Raw genomic sequence first — 8187 nt, forward strand, 5'->3', positions numbered from 1 at the left:
GCTACCTGCTGGTTACTAGCCCAACGCTCTAACCACAGGGCTACCTGCTGGTTACTAGTCCAACTCTCTAACCACGGGGCTACCTGCTGGTTACTAGCCCAACGCTCTAACCACGGGGCTACCTGCTGGTTACTGGCCCAACGCTCTAACCACGGGGCTACCTGCTGGTTACAGGCCCAACGCTCTAACCACTAGGCTACCTGCTGGTTACGAGCCCAACGCTCTAACCACGAGGCTACCTGCTGGTTACTAGTCCAACGCTCTAACCACGGGGCTACCTGCTGGTTACTAGTCCAACGCTCTAACCACTAGGCTACCTGCTGGTTACTGGCCCAACGCTCTAACCACGGGGCTACCTGCCGCCCCTCCATTCTAACCACTGGGCTACCTGCCGCCCCTCCATTCTAACCACGGGGCTACCTGCCGCCCCAGAAAAAAACGTATAATACAAATCACTTCATTTTATTTTTTCAGGCAACGGTAATGTGTCTTCTGCTTATCCTACCCCCTCAGAAAGATGGGAAATATTCTGCTTATCCTACCCCCTCAGAAAGATGGGAAATATTCTGCTTATCCTACCCCCTCAGAAAGATGGGAAATATTCAGCTTATCCTACCCCCTCAGAAAGATGGGAAATGGTGTGCGTTTTTTAAAAATGAAAATCTGTCTGCATTCCACCTCTCTCTGTTTCATGTCATGTTGTAAATCTCTTTCTGGACAGTTTGCATGTAATGTTCAGGTATAGAATCTATAGGCTGAGATTATAATGGTTGTATTGTCAAACTCTGTTCAACTCTGTATTCATGATGGGTTGTCTTTTGGTTTTGCAATGGGTTTCAAACATGGCAGTTTTAACATGGTTGGTAGTTAGGAGCGCCAAGGTCACATTTCCCCTAGGTACAGATCTAAGATCAGATCTACGATCAGATTCCTCTTCCTTAACCATTAGTGGTGGAAAATGCTAAACTGACCCAGGGGGGGGGGCAACTTCACCCTGCACCAAATTGCTCCAGGATTCTAAAGGTTAATGCTCAAGTCTTGCTGTAATTGTCATTTTCTGAAACATCCTGACCCAATCAGACCAACAGTGTTTCAAAAGAAAACACTTTTATTTTTATTTTATTTCACCTTTATTTAACCAGGTAGGCAAGTTGAGAACAAGTTCTCATTTACAATTGCGACCTGGAATGACCTGAACACACACACACATACGTTGCCTTCCTTTACACTACAGCACAGGGCCTGAGCTCACAAAGGGTAACCATAGAGATGTTTTAGCATGGGCAGGGCCGTTGGGGGGGGCGCGTACACCAGTTTTGAAGTAGTCAAATTGGTTGGGACTTCCTATGGGTTAATGAAGGATCACATGATTCCATCCGGGTCATTAACGAGGGATCAGCCAATGAATTATACCGGTGAGTAAACATTCCATAACTACAGGGGGCAGTAAATCACCAACCTTGTCTTTATACCTGTTCAGACATCATCCTACAGGGGGCAGTAAATCACCAACCTTGTCTTTATACCTGTTAAGACATCACCCTCCAGGGGGCAGTAAATCACCATCCTTGTCTTTATACCTGTTCAGTCATCACCCTCCAGGTGGCAGTAAATCACCATCCTTGTCTTTATACCTGTTCAGACATCAGCCTCCAGGGGGCAGTAAATCACCATCCTTGTCGTTATACCTGTTCAGACATCACCCTCCAGGGGGCAGTAAATCACCAACCTTGTCTTTATACCTGTTCAGACATCACCCTCCAGGGGGCAGTAAATCACTAATCTTGTCTTTATACCTGTTCAGACAACACCCTCCAGTGTGCACCCTTTCAGTTTGTTTACCAACGTAGAAATAGATGAAGAAAAATGGACTACTTCAAAATGGAGATAGCATGGGCAGCGCCACTGAGGCTCTCAGACGCCATAATTGGGACAGATACAGAGATGCGATATCTCAGTCCGTGGGCTTAACGTATTGGTATCAGGTCTACCTGTGATGAAATAACCCAACTCTGAACTCACTATGCCTTCGTCTGAATATTAGGAAACGTTTCATGTTTGGTCTGTTGGAGTCGTGTATATGACCTGTTCCATTCCATCTGTTTGTAGATGCTTGGATGTATACTTTGGAATGCCTGAATATGTTTTAATATAATGTATAGAATTTTGAGTTTTGTCTGAATAAATTTCATCTTATAAGGCACCAAACAACAAACACTTGAAGTTGTTCCGTTACAGAACATTTTTTGCGACTGATGAATACAACCCAGATGTGTACAAGTACAGCGTTTTTTTACGATGTATAGAATTGAGAATACCTTCGTATGTTCAGCGTCTTTAATACATTATATAATCTCTAGCCAGCTCATTAAAATAACTCTGTAAATTGCAGTTGACCAACAAGAAGGCTGTAAACTTTACGATCCATTGAACTGTACCAAAAAATAAAGTTTTCCATTTAAATACAAATTCTATACACACGACCAGTATGTACTGTTTTACTACATGTTGTTGTTTACCTGGTTCAAGCCTTCCTACACATTAAAACCCAATTAAAAACCCATTCTAACAGAAATCTGCTTTCCCCCCCTATTCCTCTGTAGCGGGACTTCCCTGTCAATCAGGTCTACCTGTGATGTCTCAATAAATATTCAATAAGGGAATAGTATCTTGTCTGAAACACCTTTACAGCCTGAATACAAGGTAAACCATGAAATACCTTTACAGTCTGAATACATTAAACACCTTTACAGCGTGAATACAAGGTAAACCATGAAATACCTTTACAGTCTGAATACATGAAACACCTTTACAGCCTGAATACAAGGTAAACCATGAAATACCTTTACAGTCTGAATACATGAAACACCTTTACAGCGTGAATACAAGGTAAACCATGAAACACCTTTACAGCATGAATACATTGAACACCTTTACAGTCTGAATACATTAAACACCTTTACAGCCTGAATACATTAAACACCTTTACAGTCTGAATATAAGGTAAACCATGAAACACCTTTGTTCACTTGAGGGGGGGGGATGTACACAGCTGTGACTATAACTGACGAGAATTATCTTGGTAGGTAGAATGGCCGACATTTGATTGTAAGGAATTCTAGGTTGGGTGAGCAGAAGGACTTGAGTTCCTGTATGTTGTTATGATTACACCATGAGTCGTTAATCATAAAGCAGACACCCCCCGCCATTTCTCTTCCCAGAGAGGGGTTTATCTCTGTCGGCGTGATACATGGAGAAGCCCGGTGGCTGAACTGATTCCGACAGCATATCCCGAGAGAGCCATGTTTCTGTGAAACAGGAAATGTTACAATCTCAGATGTCTCTCTGGAAGGCAACCCTCGCTTGAATTTCGTCTACCTTGTTGTCAATAGACTGGACATTGGCGAGTAGTATGCTTGGGAGCGGAGAGTGATGTGTCTGTTTTCGAAGCCTGACCAGAAGAACGCTCCGTCTGCCCCCTCTGCATCGCTGTTGTTTTCGGTCAGTTGCTGGGATTAGATCCATTGTCCTGGGTGGTGGTCCGAAGAGAGGATCTATTTCGGGAAAGTCGTATTCCTGGTCGCAATGTTGGTAAGTTGACATTGCTCTTATATCCAATAGTTTTTCCCGGCTGTATGTAATAAGACTTAAGATTTCCTGGGGTAACAATCTCTGGCTTTACTCAAAGTCAGTGGCATGTCCAGTTAGAATCAGGAATTCCCCTGGGTAGCTGTTTAGGCCCCTTGCTTTTTTCAATTTTTACTAACGACATGATACTGACTTTGAGTAAAGCCAGAGTTTCTATGTATGCGGATGACTCAACACTATACACGTCAGCTTCTAGAATGACTGAAATGACTGCAACACTTAACCTTTTGGGGCTAGGGGGCAGTATTTGCACGGCCGGATAAGAAACGTACCCGATTTAAACTGGTTACTACTCTTGCCCAGAAACGAGAATATGCATATTAGTAGATTTGGATAGAAAACACTCTAAAGTTTTTAAAACTGTTTGAATGGAGTCTGTGAGTATAACAGAACTCATATGGCAGGCCAAAACCTAAGATTCCATACAGGAAGTGCCCTCTCTGACAATTTGTTCTCCTTCTGTGGCATCTCTATCAAAAATACAGCATCTCTGCTGTAACGTGACATTTTCTAAGGCTTCCATTGGCTCTCAGAAGGCGCCAGAAAGTGGAATGACGTCTCTGCAGCCTCTGGGCGAAAAACAGCAAGAGTTTTTGTGAGTGGTCAGGCAGGGAACAATGACACTGGAGATGCGCGTCCACGAGACGACTCCATGTTTTTCTTTCAGTCTTTGAATAAATACAACGTCGCCCGGTTGGAATATTATCGCTATTTTATGAGAAAAATTGCATAAAAATTGATTTTAAACAGCGTTTGACATGCATCGAAGTACGGTAATGGAATATTTTGAATTCTTTTGTCATGAAATGCGCTCGTGCGTCACCCTTCGGATACTGACCTGAACGCACAAACAAAACGGAGCTATTTGAATATAACTATGGATTATTTCGAACCAAAACAATATTTGTTGTTGAAGTAGAAGTCCTGGGAGTGCATTCTGATGAAGAACAGCAAAGGTAATCCAATTTTTCTTATAGTAAATCCGAGTTTGTTGAGGGCCAAACTTGGTGGGTGTCAAATTAGCTAGCCGTGGTGTCCGGGCTATCTACTCAGAATATTGCAAAATGTGCTTTCGCCGAAAAGCTATTTTAAAATCTGACACCGCGATTGCATAAAGGAGTTCTGTATCTATAATTCTTAAAATAATTGTTATCTATTTTGTGAACGTTAATCGTGAGTAATTTAGTAAATTCACCGGAAGTTTGCGGTGGGTATGCTAGTTCTGAACATCACATGCTAATGTAAAAAGCTGTTTTTTGATATAAATATGAACTTGATTGAACAAAACATGCATGTATTGTATAACATAATGTCCTAGGAGTGTCATCTGATGAAGAACATCAAAGGTTAGTGCTGCATTTAGCTGTGGTTTTGGTTTTTGTGACATATATGCTTGCTTTGAAAATGGCTGTGTGATTATTTTTGGCAGGGTACTCGCCTGACATAATCTAATGTTTTGCTTTCGCTGTAAACCTTTTTGAAATCGGACAATGTGTTTAGATTAACGAGAGTCTTGTCTTTAAAATGGTGTAAAATAGTCATATGTTTGAGAAATTGAAGTTATAGCATTTATGAGCATCCCACCTTGCCCAGGGAGGTTAACAAAGAGCTGCAGTTAGTTTCAGAGTGGGTGGCAAGGAATAAATTAGCCCTAAACATTTCTAAAACTAAAAGCATTGTATTTAGCCTTCCCTGTAGCTCAGTTGGTAGAGCATGGTGTTTGCAACACCAGGGTTGTGGGTTTGATTCCCACGGGGGGCCAGCACAGAAAAAAATGTATGAAATGTATGCATTCACTACTGTAAGTCGCTCTGGATAAGAGCGTCTGCTAAATTACTAAAATGTAAAATGTAAAAAATGTATTTGGAACAAAACACTCACTAAACCCTAAACCTCAACTAAATCTTGTAATAAATATTGTGGAAATTGAGCAAGTTGAGATGACTAAACTGCTTGGAGTAACACTAGATTATAAACTGTCATGGTCAAAACATATTGATCCAGTAGTATTTAAGATGGGGAGAAGTCTGTCCATAATAAAGTGATGCTCTGCCTTCTTAACAACACTATCAACAAAGCAGGTCCTACAGGCCCTAGTTTCTACCTTCTTAACAACACTATCAACGAGGCAGGTCCTACAGGCCCTAGTTTTGTCACACCTTGACTACTGTTCAGTCGTGTGGTCAGGTGCCACAAAAAAGGACTTAGGAAGATTGCAATTGGCTCAGAACAGGGCAGCATGGCTGGCCATTGGATGAAACACAGAGAGCTAACATTATTGTCAATCTGTGGAGGAGAGATTGACTTCATCACTACTTGTATTTGTGAGAGGTATTGACATGTTGAATGCACCAAGCTGTCTGTCTAAACTACTGGCACACAGCTCAGACACCCATGCATACCCCACAAGACATGCCACCAGAGGTCTCTTCACAGTCCCCATTTTATATATATATTTTATACATTTTACATAACATTTTATTTCAAAAAAACAGATAAAAGAAACACCTTATGGAACAGCGGTGTCATAACGTTGCCCTCTTTGGAGATAACGAGTACCATCCCCCTCTCTCTCTCACCACCTCTCTGTCTTCCCCCTACACCCAGGCTCTGTTAGGCAGGTCATAAATTCCTCGAGGAGTTCTCTCGTCATGGCCAGAGTATAAGAGAGAGTGAGTTTTCATAGAGAGAACAAAGGAACTTCTTCCACATCACAGAACTTGAGAACTGAACAATATCCATGTTCTGGAGAATGTATAAAAGGTCGGTGAAGTAGCCAGCTACGAACTGGTCCGTTTGGTACAATTTGGTGACCTCAGGAAAGACAGTACAGCCACATTACCATAATCCTGTTTATACAAGAGTCTCAGTTGTGAGGCTTGCATCTAACCCCAGGAAGAGTAGCTGCTGCCTTGGCAGGAACTAATGGGGATCCATAATAAACCCCAGGAAGAGTAGCTGCTGCCTTGGCAGGAACTAATGGGGATCCATAATAAACCCCAGGAAGAGTAGCTGCTGCCTTGGCAGGAACTAATGGGGATCCATAATAAACCCCAGGAAGAGTAGCTGCTGCTTTGACAGGAACTAATGGGGATCCATAATAAATACAAATACCCCAGCAAATCAAATCAAATTTATTTTTATATAGCCCTTCGTACATCAGCTGATATCTCAAAGTGCTGTACAGAAACCCAGCCTAAAACCCCAAACAGCAAGCAAAGCATGTGAAAGAAGCACGGTGGCTAGGAAAAACTCCCTAGGAAAAACTCCCTAGAAAGGCCAAAAACCTAGGAAGAAACCTAAAGAGTAACCAGGCTATGAGGGGTGGCCAGTCCTCTTCTGGCTGTGCAGGGTGGATATTATAACAGAACATGGTCAAGATGTTAAAATGTTAAAATGTTCATAAATTACCAGCATGGTCAAATAATAATAATCATAGTAGTTGTCGAGGGTGCAACAAGCACGTCCGGTGAACAGGTCAGGGTTCCATAGCCGCAGGCAGAACAGTTGAAACTGGAGCAGCAGCACGGCCAGGTGGACTGGGGACAGCAAGGAGTCATCATACCAGGTAGTCCTGAGGCATGGTCCTAGGGCTCAGGTCCTCCGAGAGAAAGACAGAAAGAGAGAATTAGAGAGAGCATATTTAAATTCACACAGGACACCGGATAAGACAAGAGAAATACTCCAGATGTAACAGACTGACCCTAGCCCCCCGACACATAAACTACTGCAGCATAAATACTGGAGGCTGAGACAGGAGGGATCAGAAGACACTGTGGCCCCATCCGATGATACCCCGGACAGGGCCAAACAGGCAGGATATAACCCCACCCACTTTGCCAAAGCACAGCCCCCACACCACTAGAGGGATGTCTCCAACCACCAACTTACCGTCCTAAGACAAGGCCGAGTAATAGCCCACAACGATCTCCGCCATGGCACAACCCAAGGGGGGGCGCCAACCCAGACAGGAAGACCACGTCAGTGACTCAACCCACTCAAGTGACGCACCCCTCCCATGGACTGCATGGAAGAACACCAGTAGGCCAGTGACTCAGCCCTCTGTAAAAGGGTTAGAGGCAGAGAATCCCAGTGGAAAGAGGGGAACCGGCAAGGCAGAGACAGCAAGGGCGGTTCGTTGCTCCAGCCTTTCCGTTCACCTTCACACTCCTGGGCCAGACTATACTTAATCATAGGACCTACTGAAGAGATAAGTCTTCAGTAAAGACTTAAAGGTTGAGACTGAGTCTGCGTCTCTCACATGGGTAGGCAGACCATTCCATAAAAATGGAGCTCTATAGGAGAAAGCCCTACCTCCAGCCGTTTGCTTAGAAATTCTAGGGACAATTAGGAGGCCTGCGTCTTGTGACCGTAGCGTACGTGTAGGTATGTACGGCAGGACCAAATCGGAAAGATAGGTAGGAGCAAGCCCATGTAATGCTTTGTAGGTTAGCAGTAAAACCTTGAAATCAGCCCTTGCCTTAACAGGAAGCCAGTGTAGGGAGGCTAGCACTGGAGTAATATGATCAAATTTTTTGG

The sequence above is a fragment of the Salmo salar genome, chromosome ssa11 (genome assembly GCF_905237065.1).
Source record: "Salmo salar chromosome ssa11, Ssal_v3.1, whole genome shotgun sequence".
Classification (NCBI taxonomy): domain Eukaryota; kingdom Metazoa; phylum Chordata; class Actinopteri; order Salmoniformes; family Salmonidae; genus Salmo; species Salmo salar.